This window comes from Capra hircus, unplaced genomic scaffold (genome assembly GCF_001704415.2).
Source record: "Capra hircus breed San Clemente unplaced genomic scaffold, ASM170441v1, whole genome shotgun sequence".
Classification (NCBI taxonomy): Eukaryota; Metazoa; Chordata; class Mammalia; order Artiodactyla; family Bovidae; genus Capra; species Capra hircus.
Window position 1 is genome coordinate 1 of NW_017200936.1, and position 19266 is coordinate 19266.

At 49.4% G+C, this 19266-nt stretch overlaps 1 pseudogene; it reads left to right on the forward strand.

Moving 5' to 3' along the window:
• Window positions 1-11727: 11727 nt before the first annotated feature.
• LOC108635052 lies at window positions 11728-13947 on the forward strand (annotated as a pseudogene).
• Window positions 13948-19266: the final 5319 nt, after the last annotated feature.

The window sequence follows — 19266 nt, forward strand, 5'->3', positions numbered from 1 at the left end:
AAGAATACTGAAGTGGTTTGCCATTCCTTTTTCCAGGGGACCACATTTTATCCGACCTCTCCACAATGACCCCCTCGCCGCCGTGGATGCCCCACGGGCATGGCTTGGATTCATTGAGTATGAATGCCCCACGGGCATGGCTTGGATTCATTGAGTATGAAAAGGCTGTGGTCCTAGTGTGATTAAAATGACTCATTTTCTGTGAGTGTGGTTTTAGTGTGTCTTCCCTCTGATGCCTTCTTGCAACACCTACCATCTTACTTCGGTTTCTCTTACGTTGGACGTGAGGTATCTCTTCACGGCCGTTCCCGCAAAGCACAGCTGCTGCTCCTTACCTTGGGTGAGGGGTATCTCCTCCCACTGCCCTTCCTGACTTTCAACGTGGGATGGCTCCACTACCCTCATCCAAACCAGACATTGTTACATAGGATCAGAAGATAGGCTGGACCATTGTACTCCCGACACTGAAATTTCAGAAAGCAATCTTTTCATTTTTTCAAATTATTTTAATGGGAAGACATTAAATTTACATATTGGGTTAGTTTTTTGCCTTACATCAGCAAGAGTAGGTCACCAGTACACATGTGTTCCCACATCCCAGAACCTTCCTCCCACCTCACTCCCCCAGACTATTGCTCTTTGTTGTCCCAGAGCACTGGTTTTGGGTGCCCTGCCTCATGCACTGAACTTGCCACCAGTCATCTGTTTATGGTTGGTAATGTGCATGTTTCAATGCTATTCGCTCAAATCATCCCACCATTGCCCTCTCCACAGTCTGTTCTTTCCTATCTCTGTCTCTTTTGCTGCCCTGCTTGTGGATCATCATGACCATCTCTCCAAATTTCATACATATGCATTCCTACACAGGACCTGCATTTCTCTTTTTGACTTTAATTCATTCTGTAGAGGGAGGCTCCTGTTTCACCCCACTTCTCTAGAATTGACTCAAATGCATTCCTTTCCACAGCTGAGTAATAGTCCACCATCTATATATACCACTGCTTTCTTATCCATTCCCCTGCAGTGGATATCTAGATTGCTTCCATGCCCTAGCTATAGTAAATAGTCGTGTGCTGGGAGCCAGCACGGGAGATCCCACCCATGACAAGGTCATGTGGACATGAACTGTTAAGCAAGGTTTCAGGTCTCGAGGGTCTCCCTAGACCTGCTCGAGCATCTACCCCAAAACCAGAATCTGTCTTTCTTACTATCTTGTGCCTTTCACCAACTCTCCTGACATGCAGGGGGCTATCCACAACCATGTTGCTCTGGAGTAAATCAGCTTAGGGCTCTAGCTAATAAGTCTCCTGGACATGAGCGGAATATTTCAAATCAACCCCCCACTGTTAGCATTCTAGCTTGCTTGACAGGTTTATCCAGACTCTTGCAGCTACGCATATGATTGTTCACAGCCTCCCAAGTGTGAGATGCACGGAAAGCCTAAAACATAGAGCCTTTCAAAGAATTAAAAGTTATCAGAGTAGTGCTGGCGTAGGATTTCATTATTGGGCCAAAGCTTGTTGCTAAGTTCCCATATCTCTTATCCATTGGACACCTGAGAGTGCATTACTCAACATAGTTGTAATGTAAGAAGAACAAGTGCAGCCTTGAAATTCACCCACATCAGACCTTTGAGCTGATTGGTTCTTTCTTTCTTGTAACTCACTCCACCTTTCCTCCGTGAGAAATGTAACTTGTTTAATATTTTCTGAGGCTGACATTGATTAGAAATATAAAGAAAATGCATTTCAAGGGAAAATAAGTTTTCTGGTTGAAGAGCTTTTATCTAAAGAGGGTCATAAAATGTTCACAGGCCTCCAAGGCCTGAAGATAATGTACACAATATTGTTTCATCGGAGAATTATGCAGAAAAAAAAAAATCATGGTTTTGATAAAGGCAAAACAGATGTAATGTTTGGGCTGACTCTGTATGACTTTGCATCTTTCATTTCCCTCTCTGTACAACTTAAGGTATAAAATCCCTTTTGAAAGTAAAATAATGGGCCTTGCTCACTGAAGAAGCTTGGTCACCCCGTGTTTTTATTTTTTTCTCTTTCTTTCTTTCTCTCTCCCACTCCCTCCCTCTCTTTTTCTGGCTGTTACCTCGGAACACAGAAGCTCCCTCTTGCCTGGCCAAGGAATAACAGCCTCTTTCTCTCCTCTATTTCCTTATCTACAACATTCTTTCCTTATCTCTCTCTAAATCATTCGCCATTTCTCCTGAGGGTTTGCCTGGATCCTGCATGTGCTGGACTCCGGCAATCGTGGGATGAATAGTGGCGTACATGTGTCTCTTTCAGTTTTGCTTTCCTTGGGGTGTATGCTTGGGTGATTGCTGGTCATAAGACAGTTCCATTTCCAGGTTTTTAAGAAATCATATGGTTTATTGTGGCTATACCAGTTTTCATTCCTAGCAACAGTGTAAGTTGGTTACCTTTTCACTCCCTCTCCAGTGTTTCTTGTTTGAGACTTTGGGAGATGGTTCTTGGGACCAGTGTGAGATGACATCTCATTGTGGTATTGACTGTCATCACTCTGATAATGAGTGACGTAGAGCATGTGCCCTGCATTCATTAGCCATCTGTATATGTTCTCTAGAGAAATGTCTATTTAGTTCTTTCACCCACTTTTTTGGTCGGGTTGTTTATTTTTTCTGGTATTGAGTTGCATGAGCTGCTTGTATACTGTGGGAGATTAACTCTTGGGCAGTTGTTTGATTTGTTGTAATTTGCTCCGGTTTTGAAGGCTGTCTTTTCACCTTGCATATACTTTCCTTCACTGTGTAGAAGCTTAGAAATTTAAATTGGTCACTGTTGTTTCCTTCTGTGTTTATTTCCATTATTCTGGGAGGTGGGTCATAGAGGAGAAAGTCTTGCTGTGATTTCTGTCAGAGATTGTTCTGCCTATGTTTTTCTCTAACAACATTATAGTTTCTTGTCTTCCACTTAGGTCTTTAATCCATTTTGCATTTGTTTGTGTGTGTGCCAGCAGCAAACATTTCAATTTTTTAATGTGGTTGACCTGTTTTCCCAGACCCGCTTGTTCAAGAGGTTGTCTTTGCTCCGTTGCATGTTGATGCCTCCTCTGTCAAAGACAAGGAGGCTGTGGGTGTGTGGCTTCCATGTCTGGACTCCCTATTTGGTTGCATGGATCTGTATATCCGTCTTTGGCTCAGGACCTTATAATCTTGATGATTAGTTTTGTAGTATAGTCTGAAGTCAGGACGTCTGTTTCTTCCATTTCCATTGTTTCTCAAGAGTTATTTCCTCATTGGAGGTGTTTTGTGTTCCCACACAAATTGTGAAATTATTTGTTCTAGGTCAGTGAAAAACACCGTTTGTGTTTTGATAGGGATTTCACAGTTGAATATGAGAATATCAATGTGAATGAACGTACTGATAGATTGCCTCGAGGTGCACACTCATGGTCACTATATTGATTCTTCTGATCCAAGAACGTGGTACACTTCTTCATCTCTTTGTGTAAGTCTTTGATTTCTTTCACCATGGTTTTATGGTTCTCTGTACCAGGTCCTTGCTTTCTTTAAGTGAACACATTCCTAAATATTTGATTCTCTTCCCTGGATGGTGAATGAGATACTTTCCTCAGGTTCTCTTTCTTGCTTTTCATGGCTAGTGTATTAGAATAAAAGGGATTCCTGAGTATTCATTTTGTATCCTGCAGCTATACTCTATTCATTGATTAGCTCAAGTAATTTTCTGCTGGCATCCTTATTGTTTGCTGTGTAGAGGGTCATGTCATCTTCTAACACTATTTTTTTTTTCTTCCAAGCTGTATTCCTTTTATTTCCTTTTGCCCTGATTGCTATGTCTAGGACTAACTTAAAAACTAACTCCAATGTGTTTTTCACCTCAGAAGAGCTTACTGATGAATTACGAAGCACTGAGAAATCTCAGTTCCACCAGATTCCCTCAATAAAATCATGAAGATCTTCAGGAGTTAGGGGTAAATTTTTAGGTGGCGGGGAAGCAGAATCTGTTAAGTATTTAGAAATCTATATCATCATCCAATTAGTCTGAAATACTTGTAGTCTTTCCTTTGTTTCCGAAGCTTCTAGAGCCCTAAGAGTAATGCAGGGCTTTCTAACTGAAACCAAGAAACTCAACAAGAGCTTATCAAACTCTTCACAGTGCACATTAGAAAAATTGCATTAGTGTGCTGTTAAAAGTTGTGAGCTTTATAGCCAAATTAAAGAATGGGAAAGGCACCTTCAAAATGATTGTGCTGAAGACCCTGCTAAAACAGTTGAGGCTACAGGGCAAGGGAACAGGGGAGGCGTGGGAGACCCCTGAATGAAGTGTGGTCCGAGGCAGAGGCAGGCTCCAAAGGCACAGCTGAGAAGAGTCCCTTAGGGCCACAGCTGTGATTGTCACAGCCATGACTTTGGGTGTCTCCCTCAGGCCAGCATCTGGGGAGGATCAGCACCTGAGGCCTCTAGGTCAGGAATGACGAGAGATAGAACACCAGAGCAGCCACCAGAGACAATTATTGTTGTAAACATGAATGATCCCGGGAAACAACTGAGAGAGCGGGAGTCCAAGACCCATGCGCGTCAGTCAGAGCCCCTGTAGTTGCTCTCACTAGTGCAATGCCAAGGCACGAGGTGGTCCACCAGCAAAGAGGAACTGGAAGGGGCTGCTCTTCTCATCTGCTCTGAATGCCAGACAAATTCAGACACATGCCTGCCATCTGCTGTGAAGACAGGGAGCAGGTCAGAGACCTAGGGCTTTCTTGCTGAAGACACATACACATACACATACTTGCACACATACACATGCACACCACCCCGTTGCTTGAAGACACAGTGTGCCAAAGGGACTGCAAATGGTGACATGATAAGCAGTGACATTACACTACCCAGCACACACAAGCCAGGAGGAGGATAGCAGCTGTCAGAAACAACCCCTGCTTGGGGGATGCAGACCACCTCAGATGCAGAACACCACAAGGAACCCAGAGCCATGAGTGTGTCTGATGGTATGGCAGGGCCTGAGGTCATGAGTGGTGGCTGGGCAAGTGGAAGTACCAAGCATCCGTGGAAATTCCTATTCCAGTGTGCTCCTTCCACTCAAGACTAGGGCTGTTGCTGTTGGCTCTTCTGGGCCAGCATGTGGCCTGCATGGCTCCTTGACCTCAAGCAGATTATGAACCACGCTCAAGTTTCTGTCATGATCAGCGACCAAGATAAAGACTGTCTTAACTACAAGATCGATTTGAAGGTCAGTGATGGAGAATGAGGGCATGTGGATATGGGACTTGGTGGGGAGTTGGGGGGGATCATGTTTTCTATGTTCATGTGATGTGAGAATGTGCAGAGGTTTTGTGGAAACTGTTAATGCCTGCCTGGGAGGCAAGCTGAGGCACCTAGAAGCTTGCACCTTTACCCTCATTCCTGTCCTAGAAGGTGCAGGTGCGGAGATATCCAAGGTCCAACGGCAAGGTGATCTTTTCCTTTGGGGACAACTCCTACTTCTGGAACATGGTGATCATTAAGGAGTATTACCTTGACATCACTGGTAAGACATGGCTTCATGGAGGTGTAGGTGTGTAAGGGGATGGATAATCCACCTGCGGAATTCACCCCTGTGTTCCCTGTCTTTCTGCAGGAAATAGGGCATGTTATTCCACTCCACTCCACTGGTTGTTGGACTTTGAATGAGGAGCACCCAGCTGCAGGCTGGATATCAGGAGTCTTAAATTTCTCAACGGGTTGTCAGGCCACAACTGCCCAGAATCGAACAGGATTGCTGAGTTGGGGTTGCTTTGGGCCTGCATACAGTTGATGACTGATGTTGGAGTTCTTGGATGCTCACGAGAGTGTTTGGGCCTGGTCAGCCCTGGGCTGACCTTGCTTGTGTTGCCAGCAGATCATCGGTCAAGACATGTGGGACGATCCTGTGACGTATTACCTGAGGAAGGAAGGTTCTGCCATGAGCGGTAACTGACAGAGACACATGTGGGGCGGGTGTCTGGAGGTGGGCCCTGAAGGGACAGCCGTGTCGTCGCCAGGACACTGTCCTTTTCCAAATGGGGATGCTCAAGCTCATGCAAGCTGGCTGCAGAGCCAGACTTTGGGTCCTGCATGTAGCACATGACCTGCTGAGACTGGGGGCTTTGGAACTCGGTGTGTCCTCGTGAAGCAAGTCTCCCTCAGTGCAATAGTCCTAGGTGATACTACTAGAAACAGGATGAATTAAGTATCTTTGTCAGAATCTTCTTTCCATGTGTCAAGCCATTCCCCAGCCTCCTGTTATTCAATGAGTTTAAGAATGCCTGTGCCTTGCTCTCCCGCCCCTTACACTGGGAAAGCCTATTATTGAAGGGCATACTGTCCAGTGTCCCAGTGCACCTGTGTGCTGACCTTGTGATCTGTGAATTTACACATCCACCAATCGGCGTCTCTCCACAACCACACATGCTGCGCTGGAAGCTGCTTCAGGCTGCCTTCAGAAGTGCTCAGGGAGGAGGTGGACAGGGAGCTCCAAGGGCAGGACATGGTGCCTACTGACGCCGTCTCCAATAGTGCTGGACATGGTGTCTTCAGCTCCTGAAACACCTGTGCTCCCTGTACACGTTTGTGTCTCTGTATCAAGTCTGTAATTGTATACACATGTAGGCTTGTGTTGCCTGTGTTTATGTGTGTATGTGCGTGTGTATGTGTGTCTGGTCCAGGGAATAAGCAGAGATGAAGGCAACAAGAGAGGAGATGCCAAGCAACCAGAAGAGGAGACACAAGGCATCACAAGTCTGAGGGTGGTTGCTCACTGTATCTCCACAGTGCCCCTGTCCAGGATGGGAATGAGGAAAGGATGGCCAGTAATAACACAGGAACTTGGCTCCAGAAATCTGCAATTAGACAAAATACAGAAACACGCTCACCATTTCTTCCGTGTTGTAGTATGTGTTTGGACCAGGAAGAACGGGTACATGGTCTCTGGATTCACCCAGGGCAAATCAGGTGTTGTGGGGATTTAAAACCACCGCCTGTGGAGCCCACAGTCTGTGCGGACAGGAGCCAGCATGCGGAAATGGTGGATGCGGATACAGAGGACCTGGGATGGTTGAGGAGGCTATGGTCTTGCTGAGAACGAAGAGACCTGAAGGAGAAAGAGACACAGATTGCCTGCTGCCCTGGAGACTTGTTCCACACACATAAAAAGGAGACCCGGGAAGGTCCTGGACCAGTGCTGCCCAGGATCAGCCCATCAGCCAGCACGCTCTCCCCATGAGGGTGGCACACACTGGCACGATGTGACAGGAAATGCAAGACATGCTAAGGTAGATTGTCCATTCAAGATCACAGGCATCCTAAGAGAGACAAGGTGTGAGCGTGGCATGGCTCCAGGCACTTCCAGTCTCCCTGGTAGTGCAGAAAGGCGAAGAAAGTGCAGGTGTTGGTGTACGTGTGTGCTCCTCTGCCAGGGCGTGCCAATGAGGGAGGGAACAGGCAGGAAGCAAGGATGGTGGGCTCATTGCATGTCCCAAGGGACCTCAGGAGAGTGGGAGACAGGGAAGCCCCTGGGGGTAGTTCGGGGCCTGCTGGTTTTCAGGGTCTAGGGAAAGTCCTGCCGAAGATACCCCATGGCTCATGCTGGAAGCCCTGATGTAAATTCCTTCTTTCATCTGGGCCTTGCCCATGGCTTTTGGGGCCTGAGGGGCAAAGGTGTGTGTCTGCACTTGAGAGAGGATTCTAACAATCTTGCTGCAGCAGGCTGTCTGATGTTTTGATAGGGGATTTGCACCATTTGAAACTCAGAGGGAAGCTGCGTCCTCGGTGACCGTCTTCGATATCCCTGTGCCCAACTGAGGACTGGCTTCCTAGGCACAGGGGCTCTGTCGGCAAGCAGGGATGCCTGACTCTAAGGAGTCCTACTTGGGCCTAATGAGACCCTGAGAAAGAGACTATTTGCATTTAGCAAATCAGTGAGGGCAGGTGGAATCAAGCCCCCTTGTTGTTTTTGAGATAGAAAACTGCTATCTGCCCAAGGGAGGCTTGAGCTGTGGGCCCAGTAAGGGCAGGTTTCCCAGGTCATCATCTGTTTGCGGATTCCGTGGGTCAGGGTAGTCATAAACAGAAGGGACAAAGGGCAGGTTTCCCAGGTCATCATCTGTTTGGGGATTCCATGAGTCAGGATAGTCATAAACAGAAGGGACTACGTGTGGAAATACCAGCTTATCTTTATGGCCTCAGGTTGCCCGGCTTGTATCAGAAGTGGCCCTTGATCTATGTGCACCTTCCTCACTACATTGTTATGTATTTATTTATTTTTAAAGCTTTATAACTTTTTATTGAAATGCACATATAGAAAAATACAAAAATCAGGAGTTACAGTTCAATGGATACTCAGAAACTAAGCACATCCACGTAATTAGCTTCCAAATCAAGAAACAGAACATCACTGGCAACCCTGAAAACTCTCTTGTGTCTCTCCCAATCACCGCACTCCAGAGATAACTAGGATATCTGACTTTCAACACATAGATTAGTTTTGTCTCTTTTGGACCTTTACATGAACGGAATCATACAGTATACGTCTCTGTGTTTAGCTTACATTACTTAACATTATACTTAATGAGACATATCTATGTTTTCCATGCAGCAATAGCTTGTTCGTTCTTGGGCTATAGTTCAAAATCTTTCTTCACTGTAAATCTAGGCAAATTCATCTTTAAGAAGTAGATTAGAGATGCCTAACTGGAGTTTTTATCATGTTCAATTTTCAGTTGACTTTCCATGTTTCAGTGAAGACAGTTTCTGCCTCTTTTTTTGGACCACTATTTCACAAGTCCTGAGGTGTAGAAAATGTTCCTGACAGTCTGAATGTTCCTTCCCAAGAATGCTTTTTATATTATCTAAATGCTTTCCCTGGGACCATTATATTTTTCCAATGATACAAGACAATTATTGTTCCCTGTTAGTTATCTTTTTGGCACTAGTGCCTTTCTTCTTGCTTTCGTAGAACAACGTCTAAATGTCTTTCTACCTTCTGCAATCATTTTGAAGTTTAGGGTCCAAACCCATCTGCAAAATTCCAAGGACCATGTCCAGCCAATGGACACACACTGGGTTGCAAACAATCTTCATCTAAAGGAAGAATTTTTTTTTTAATTTTTATATTTTTTATTTATTTTACTTTACAATATTGTATTGGTTTTTCCAAACATAAACATGAATCCTCACAGCATTGGATCACACACAGGCCCATCACAGTCCCTGGGGGCCGATGGAGGCTCAGGCATCTCTTTGGCCTTTTCCTGCTAAAGGGAGATAGCACTTGGAAGCACAGGTAGACAGGTGCACATCGAAACTACACAGATAGAAAGAACAGGGGGCCTCACTCAGAATGTTGTGGGCCCTAAAGGGTGGTAGGCTAGCAAAAGGGACACGAATTTGACCAGGTATGACCTAGATAGGTGCACACCAAGAAGACAGTTCCCTACGTCAGCTGAGCCCAGACGTCCTTGTTTTCTGGTCCCCTGAAGGGTTGCACAGACAATGGATCACAATAGCCTGACTGGTCTGGGAAGCTGTCCAAGGTGATGGGAGAATGCAGAACGCAGGTGCCTTGTCACTCAGCTGTCCAGGGCGAGCGTTTCCAACCTGCCCCATTCTCTGCAGATCGGTCCCTGTCAGTAGCAAATGCCAAAATTTTGTAGCCTTTGAGGATAAATCACAGAGTTAGAAGTGCAACCGGACATGATCGATGAGTATGTGAAAGAAAATAACCAGGACAAAGAAACTCGGGTGGTTACCAAAACTCATGTTTCTGGAGAAGAAAGCTTGTACTTCTGCATATATGCAAGTTTCCTGTCAGGGATATTAGTGTGGACACACACATGTGTTTGCATATGTGAGCCAAAGTCGTCTGACAGTACACTTGTGAATATGAAGTGTTGGAAATGACCGAGCCAGGTGATGAAAGTTGGAGAGCAAAAACATGAAAGCCATAGGGAAAGGTACATACTCAGGCCATGAGAAGCGCTGGAGCCAGGGTACTAATGCCTGTTATCTCACTGAGTGAGCAGTTTCTAAGTGGAATCACAGTGATACACCCAGGAAGCCTGGCAGAAAGGAGAGGCGGGAAGAAATTGAGTGGGGGCCACCAGTGAGAGTGCAGAGGATCCAAGACACAGAACAGGCTGCAATCCCTGACACAGAACCCACGGTGGGTGACCCCACAGCCCCTTGGACATGCAGCTACAAAGGCCTTTCCATCCATCTCAAACACTGGGCATTCTTTGCCTGACCGTACCACGAGCATGAGCAACACTTGCCATTTATGTGAGGTTTCAAAAATGGACCAGCACGGCAGCATAGGCAATTGCTACCTGTATAGTCTTCCAGTCTGAAACATCACTCTTTGTACTCTTTGCAGAAAGCATATATAGGGGGGCAGGACTATAGGATGGATGGCTTAGATTGCTCCTGTTGCTGCTCCCAGCCCCACAGGATTGGGTACCTGGGCAGGCTGGTACGTGTTCTCAGATGGAGAGCAGAACCATTTGAAAGGGCCTCGATAGGGTAAATGGGCAGACGTACATGTCTCCCGCACCAGTGAGTCACAGAGCTTAACAGGGAGTTGTCCTTAGCGACTCACTGGCAGGAATTTGAATAAGGTTCAGGGTGCTTCCTCATGCCAGCAGAGCATGCCCATTTTTCCCTCTGTGAAAAGTGTGGCCAAGCCACCTCAGGCCTGTGCAGGTTCATGTCTGTCCAGTGAGGGAGGGAGGGTTACCCGACCCCTTCTGCAGTTCAGCAGTGACTGCCCACTGTTGGCTTTCAAGATTGAGAAAGCACTCTCCAAACCTGTGGACTAAAAATATCTGATCTCCCGTTGGTGCAACTCACTCAGGAGGAGAAGGGCTTGCCTTCACTCCAAGGATAAGCTTCTCCTATAAGCGCTGGTGTCCATAGAGTGGCAAACGGCAACAGCACCACTTAAAGAGACGGAGACACACAGACACCAGCCCTGGTACACACAAGGAAGGATTGCTCCAAACAGTGCTATGCCAAAGCAGAGACAAAGAGACAGAGAGCTCTATGCCCTAAGGTCCTGGTGTCCCTGAACAAGACATCAATGTGGCAAATGGTGGGGTTTTTCCTCTACTCCCCTAGCATCCGGCCAGCAACAGTCTGCCTGTCCCATGGAGAAAAGTGTTCAGCCACGTGGCACCCCTGTGTATCCTTTGGATACTCAGGGAGAGCTCCACAGTTATTGAAGGTCCTGTGGGACACAGGAGTGTGCTGTTTGGATTGTGGATCAGGAATCCGTGGTTGGAAATTTCCAGAACCAGACCAATGACAGCGCCTGAGGTAGCGGCAGATGCAAAACCTGCTAGCTCTCTGGAGCAGAGTCTGGCCACGCAGTGGAGCAGATCCCAGGAACCACGGAAGATGCCTTCCGGTCTAGGGGCGTGTCCATCATTTACATTCCACCCCCCTCTCGGCCATTGATCTAGATTTGGGTCTGCTGCCTGTGTGTGGCTCACAGCCTAGAGCCCCGCCTGTATGGCTGATGGCCCAGGGCCCGTTCATCCTGTCCTGGACTGCCACCATCCATTTCTATAGTTCAGCCGGCCCCTCACACACATGAGTCATAGCCTCTGAACCATGCCCCACACTCCCCACAGCAAAAACGCTAGTGGGCCCCACAGGATTACTGCACCCTGGGCCTGCCATTGCTTACCACTTGCTGTGATGCTATTATGTCCTGTCCCTTGGCATCTGACCCAGGCTGAGGTCATGGCCTGAGCCAAAGGGAGCGTGAGAGGTGGTCAGAGGAATGAGGGAGAGTCCTGGGACCCCAGACCTGCTTAGTTGTGAGCCTGGGTTCTCAGGGGGATGGGGCCCCGTGGCCTGTCCTGATGATGCTGCGCATGGCTGGGACGTTGTAGCCACCAGTGGTCACACCAGGCGAAGATGCCACCCTCTTCAGAGTGGAGGCAGGAGAGGACGGGGAGGCCCAGGTGGACGGAGTCGTGGCAGGGATCAGACAGGGTTTCTATCTGCTTACAGAGGACATCTTTGAGGATGTGGAGGTTGTGCCAGATGAGGAGCAGCAACCGGGTTCCTCGTTGGAGTTGCAGAAGACGGTGGAGGAGCAGTGCCAGGAAAGGCCTGGAGGCCCGAGTGAGCTTCCGGCACTAGATGTGCTGCAGGCACTGGCGACCCTGCAAGGGGATCTGAGCTCTGAGCCTGAGAAAACCTGCAGGGCCTACGTTTGGTTCACGTGCAAGAGCCATGAGAGGAGGAAGCGTGACTTGGCTCAGAAGAGTGCCATCATCCAGGGCATCCCTGGCTTCTGGGCCAACGTGGTATCCTTTCTGCTACTCCCTGTGGTCCGCTGCTCAGGAGGAGGGGGAGGTGCAGAGGCAGGAGCAGGAGCAGGGGTGGAGGCAAGGGCGCAAGATGGGTGCTGGTGGACCCTGAAGGAAGTGTGGTACTGGGCAGTTGGCAGGCTCCAAAGGCACAGCTGAGTAGGGTCTGGGCAGGGCCACACCTGTACGTGTCGCAGCCATGACTTTGTGTGTCTACTTCAGGCCTGATCTGAGGAGGAACAGCCTCTAAGTCAGAAAGGACAGAGACAGTACACCAGGGCAGCCTTAAATGACAGTTATTGTTGTAAAGGTGAATGATTCCAAAGATAACTGAGATATGGGAGTCAACACACACACACCACGCACACACACACACACACACACACACATACACAAACCCACACAACATATGTAGACATACACTAGCCAACACCAACTCCTTTGCTTTCAGACAGGGTTTGTCACAATGACTGTAAGTCCTACCATGTAAGCGGTGACATGCCACTACGCAGCATACACAGGTCTGGGAAATAATAGCTATCAGAAACAGCCCCTGCTTGGGGATGGAGACCACCTGCAGATGCAGAACACCACCAGGAACACAGAGCCATGAGCTTTTCTGATGGTATGGCAGGGCCTGAGCTCATCAGTAGTGGCTGGGTAAGCAGAAGTGCCCAGCATCCTTGAAGATGCCTGTTCCCATGTCGTTCTTCCACCCCAGAGTAGGGCATGATGCTCCTGGCTCTTCTTGGCCCAGCATGTGGCATAAATGGCTCCTTGACCTCAGGAAGATTATGAACCACCCTCAAGCTTCTGTCATGATCAGCGACCAAGATAAAGACTTTCTCAGCTACATGAGGACAGGTGGGTATGGGACTTAGTGGGGTGTGGGAGGATCATGTTATTCATGTTCCTATACTGTGAGAGTTTGGAGAGGCTTCATGGAAGCTGTTAATGCCTGCCTGGGAGGCAAGCTTGAGGACCCTAGAAGCTTGCACCTTTTCCCTCCTCCCTATCCTAGCAGGTACAGGTGTGAATCATCCACGGTCATGCAGCAAGCTGAACTTTCCCTTTCGGGACCACCCCTATTTGTTGAAAAGAGTGATCTTTAAGGAGTATTACCTTGACATCACTGGTAAAACGTGAATCCTGGAATGATGATTGTGGGTGTGCAGGGGTGTGGATGATCCACCTATGGGATCCACACCCATCTCCCCTCTCTTCCTGTAGGGAATGGGGGACATCATTTCACTCCAGCCCATTGGTTCTGGGACATTGAACAGGGAGCATCAACTGCAGGCTGGACACCAGGAGCCCTAACTTTCTCAACTGGTTGTCATGCCGCAACTGCCCACAATCAAACAGGATTGCTGAGGTGGTATTGTTTTGGTCCTTCATACAGTTGATGATCGTTGTTGGAGCTCTTGGCTGCTCGTGTGAGGGTTCGGATCCTGGTCAGCCCAGGGCTGAGCTTGCTCAGCAGCAAAGTGTTGCCAGCAGATTATCAGCAAAGACGAGTGGGATGATCCCCTGAAGGCTTACCCCAGGAGAGAAGATTCTTCCATGACAGAAACACATGTGGTGAAGGGCTCTGGAGGTGGGCCATGAAGGGACAGCCCTGTGCTAGCCGGGACACTGTCCTTTCCCAAATGGGGATGTTCAGTCTCACAGAAGCTGGCTGCGGAGTCTGCATTTGGGCCATGCATGTAGCAAGTGGCCTGCTGAGACTGGGGGCTTGGGGATTCAGTGTGTCCATGAGTGAAGCAAGTCCCCTCAAATCAGTTGTGGTTGCAGAGTGAGAGTCCTAGGTGATACTACTAGAGGGAAAAGATAACCAACCCATGGCTCATGCTGAAAATCCTGACGTGAATTCCTTCTTTCCTCTGGGGTCATGTCCCTGCCTGTGGGTCTAGACGGGCAAAGGAGCATGGCTGCACCTGAGGGAGGATTCTGGCAGTCTTGCTGGAGCAGATTCTCTGATTTTGTCTAGCGGATCTGCCCCAGGTGACACTCAGATGGACCCTGCCTTCCCAGTGACTGTTCTAGATGTCTTTGGGCCCAACCAAGGACAGGCTTCACTGGCACTTCAGCTGTGTGGGCAAGCAGGTATAGCTGATTTTATGAAGACCTACCTGGCCCCAATGAGAGCAACTGAAAGGGAGTCTTGGCATTTAGTAAGTCAGTGAAGCATGGGTGGTTCAAACACTCTTGGTGCTGTCACAGAGTTAGAAGTGCAACCTGACATGATTGATGTGCAAGCGAAAAAAAATAGCCAGGACAAAGAAACCTGGGTGCTTACAAAAAGTCATGTACCTGGAGAAGAAGGCTTGTACTTCTGCATATGTGCAAGTTTCCTCTCAGGGACGTTAGTGTGTTCACACATGTGCGTGCAGATGTGCCTGCCAGTACGTTTATGAGTATGAGCTGTCAGAACTGACCTAACCAGGTGATGGAAGTTGAATAGCAAAGACATGAAAGCCATAGGAAAAGGTACGTAGACTCTAGCTAGCAGAAGCACTGAAGCCAGGGTACTTACTGATCCCCGCTATCTCACTGAGTGAGCAAGTTCTGAGTGGAATCACAGTGGTACATCAAGGATGCCTGGCAGAAAGGTGAGGCTGGAAGAAAGTGCCTGGGGGCGACCAGTGAGAGTGCAGAAGGTCTGAGACACAGAACAGGCTGCAATCCCAGACACAGAAGCCATGGTGGGTGACCCCACAGCCCCTTGCACACCCGGATACAAGGGCTTGCCTTCTCATGTAAACTTCTCGTATGAGCACTGGTGTCCAGAGAGTGGCAGACTGCACGAGCACCACTTGGAGAGATGGAGACAAACAGACACCAGCCCTTGGTACACACACAGAAGGACTGCCCAAAACAGTGCTATGCCAGAAGCAGAGATGAAGAGACACAGAGCCAGCTCTGTACCCTAAGGCTCTGGTGTCCCTGAACAGTGGAGATCAACTGTGGCAAACTGCGGTTCTTCCCTTCTCCCCTAGCATCTGGACAACAACAGGTTCTGTGTCCCATGGAGAAAAGTATCCAGCCACGTGGAGCACCTGTTTATCCTTTGGATACTCAGGGAGAGTTCTCAGTTATTGCGGGTCCTGATGGACACAGGAGTGTGCTGTTCAGACTGCGAAGCAGGAACCCGTCGTTGGAATTTCCAGAGCCTGGACAATGACAGCACCTGGGGGGTCAGCAGATGCAAAACCCATTACTTCCATGGAGCAGTGTATGCCATGTGGGTGCGCTGTAGCCCAGGAACCCTGGAAGATACCCTACGTTTGAGGGGAGTGTCCATAAGGGTGCCTCCCACCACGCTCTCGGCCATTGGACTAGCTTTGAGCCAGCAGCCTGTGCGTGGCTCACAGCCTAGGGATCCGCCTATTCGGCTGATTTCCCCAGGGCCCCTTCACCATGTCCCATGCTGTCTGCCTCCCCTTTCTCAGCCTCAGGGGACTGGACACACACCAGCCCCCGCTTCCCTACCATCCCCCTCACTCCCCGCCCCCAAAGAGCTAGTGGGTCCCACAGCTCTGAGCCGCATTTGCGCACCACTTGTTGTGCTATTATGTCCCATCCCTTTGCATCTGCCCCAGCCTGGGGTCACGACCAGGGCCAAGAGGAGTGTGAAAGGCAGTAAGAGGAATGCAGGAGCATCCTGGGACCGCAAAACTTCTTAGTTGTGAGCCCCGGTTTCAAGCGCTGGGGTTGGTGGCCTGCCATCCTCAGGCTTTTTGAGGTGGGACCTTGCAGCCACAAGTTGTCATGCCAGGCAGATTAGCCGCACTATGCAGGGTGGAGGCAGTGGACGACGGTGAGCCCCTGGAGGACAGAGACGTGATGGGGATTGGGTGGTTGTTCTAGCTGCTTGTGGAAGACGTCATGGAGGAGGTGGAGGTTGTGGCAGATGAGGAGCAGCAATAGGGCTTCCTCCAGGAGCTGAGAAGACAGTGGAGGAGCAGGTCCAGGAAAGGCCCGGGAGCGCTATTGAGCTTCCAGGGCAAGACGCGCTGCAGGCACTGGCTGCCCTGCTGGTGGAACTGAGCTCTGAGCATAAGAAAAACTGCAGGGCCTACTTCCAGTTCATGTGCAAGAACCATCAGAGGAGGAAGCCTGACTTGGCTTGGAGGAGCGCCATCACCTGGGGCATCCCTTGCTTCTGGGCCATTGCTGTATCCTTTCTTCTGCTCTTTGAATTCTGCTGCTCAGGAAGAGGAGGAGGTGCAGGAACCTTTACCCTCCTCCCGAGCCTGACAGGTGCTGTTGCGGAGCCATCCATCGTCCCACTGCAAGTTGATATTTTCCTTTCAGGACTCCCCAACTTCTTGAACACAGTGACCACTAGGTAGAATTACCTTGACATCACTTGTAAAACATGGTTCCTGGGGTGATGTGTAGGTGTGCAAGGTTGTGGATTGTCCACCTGTGGGATCCACACCCATCTCCCCTGTCTCTCTGTAGGGTATAGGGCACGTTTTTCCACTCCTGTCCACTGGTTCTGGGACTTTGAACGGGGAGCATCCTGCCGCAGCATGGACACCAGGAGCCTTAACTTTCTCGGCTGGTGGTTAGGTCACAACTGCTCAGAACTGAACAGGATTGCTGAGGTGTGGTTGCTTTGGGCCTGAACACAGTTAGCAATTCCTTTTGGGATTCTTGGCTGCTGGCTCACCTTGCTTGTATTGCCAGCAGACTGTCGGCCAAGATGTGTGGGACGATCCCCTGAAGTAGTACCCTGGGCAGGAAGGTTCTTCCATGAGAGTAACTGACAGAAACATGTGGAGATGGGGTCTGAAGGTGGGCCCTGAAGGGACACTCGTGTGATACTACAGGGACACTGTCCTTTCCCAAATGGGGATGCTCAGACTCATGCAACCTGGCTGTGGAGCCTGAATTTGGCTTGTGCATGTAGCAGGGGACCTCCTGAGACTGTCTATTTGGGGACTTGGTGTGTCCATGAGTGAAGCAAGTCTCCATCAAATCAGCTGTGGTGGCAGCACCAGAATCCAGGTGATACTACTAGAGGCAGTGTGTAGTAAGGATCTTTGTCAGAATCATCCTTTGTGAGTCCTTCCATCCCCTGGCCTCCTGCTGCTCCCTGAGTTTGAGATTGCCGGGCACTTCACTCCCGCCCCTTACCCTGGGAAGGCCTGTCATTGAAAAGGTGTCCTCTCCGGGTTCCTAGTGCACCTATGTGCTGACTTTGGGATCTTGTGTGAATTCCCACATTCACCACTCAGTGTCTCACAACCAGCAAACATGCTGCGCTGGAAGCGGCTTCAGGCTGCCTTGGTAAAATACGGAAGAGTTCGTGGAGAAGATGAACAAGGACCCCCAAGGGCAGGGCATGTTGCCTACCTGTCACCATCTCCGACATTGCTGGCGTCAGTCCTCTTCTCCTCCTGAAACACCTATGTTCGTTGTTTGCATTTGTGTCCCCATGCTGAGCATGTGTGTGTATACACACGTGCTTATTTATGCGGGCTGTGTGTGTGTGTTTGTGTGTGTCTGTGTCCAGCCCAGGGCAGAAGCAGAGATGAAGGTGGCAGGAGAGGAGGTGCTGAGCAACCAGAAGAGGAGTCATGAGGCGATCAGGCTGAAGGTGGTTTGTCGCCGTATCTCTGCATTGACCCTGCCCAGGATGGGAAGGAGGAAAGCATGGCCAGTGATACCTCCAGACTGTAGCTCCAGATATCTGCAATTAGACCAGGTACAAAACACGCTCATCAGTTCTACTGTGTTGTTGTGTGTGTTTGGATCAGGAAGAGGGTTTCATGGTCTAAGGATTCACACAGAGCAAATCACATTGGGTGGGGCTTTGAAATTACTGCCTGTGAAGCCCTCAGTGTGTGGGGCCATGGGCTGGCCTGTGGAAATGATGGACGTGGCTATGAAAAGACCCGGGATGGTGAGGCTAAGGTCCTGCTGAGATGGGCAGAGAGCTGAAGGAGAAGGAGTCACAGACTGCCTGCTGTACTGGAGACTTGTTTCACACACATGTGAAAAGGAGAACTGGGAAGGTCCTGGGCCAGTGCTGCCCCAGATCAGCCCAGCAGCCAGCACACGCCCTCCCTGAGGGTGGCACACACTGGCACGATATGACACAAAACATGAGACGTGCTAAAGTATGCTGTATCTGCAAAACCACAGGCATCCTAGGAGAGGCATGCTCTGTAAGCCTGGCATGCCTCCCTGACAGTGCCCAAAGACAAGGAAAGTGCAAGTGGGTTTACCTGTGTGACCCTATTTGGGTAATGCTTGTGAGGGAGGGAACAGAGAAAAGACAAGGGCGATGGGTAAACTGCATGTCCCAAGAGACCTCAGGAGAGTGGGAGACAGACAAGCCCCTGGGGCAGTTCAGGGCCTGCTGGTTTTCAGGGTCCAGACTCTAGGCAGTAGCGGTCATGCCAAAGATACCCCATGGTCCGTGCTGAAAGTTCTGACATGAATTCCTTCTTTTCTTTGGGGTCTTGCCACTGGCTTTGGGGGCCTGAGGGGCAAAGTTGCACGTCTGCACCTGAAGGAGGATTCTGGTAGTCTTGCTGGAGCAGAATCTCTGATTGTGTTGTAGGGGATCTACACCCAGGTGACACTCAGAGGGATGCTGCCTTCCAGGTGACCGTCTTGGGTGTCCCTCGGCCCAACAAGCCACTGGCTTCCTTCTCACGGGTGCTGTGTAGGGAAGCAGGGATGCGTGACTGTAGGGAGTCCTACCGGGCCTGATGAGAGCACCTGAAAGAGAATCTTGGCATTTAGCAAATCACTGAGGCATGGGTGGTTCAAGCCCTCTTGGTCCATTTGAGATAGTAACACTGCTTTCTGTCCAACGGAGGCATTAGCTCTGGGCCCAGAAACTGCAGCTTTCCCAGGGCATCATCTGTTTGGGGACTCCGTGTGCATGGGTAGTGTTAAACAGAAAGG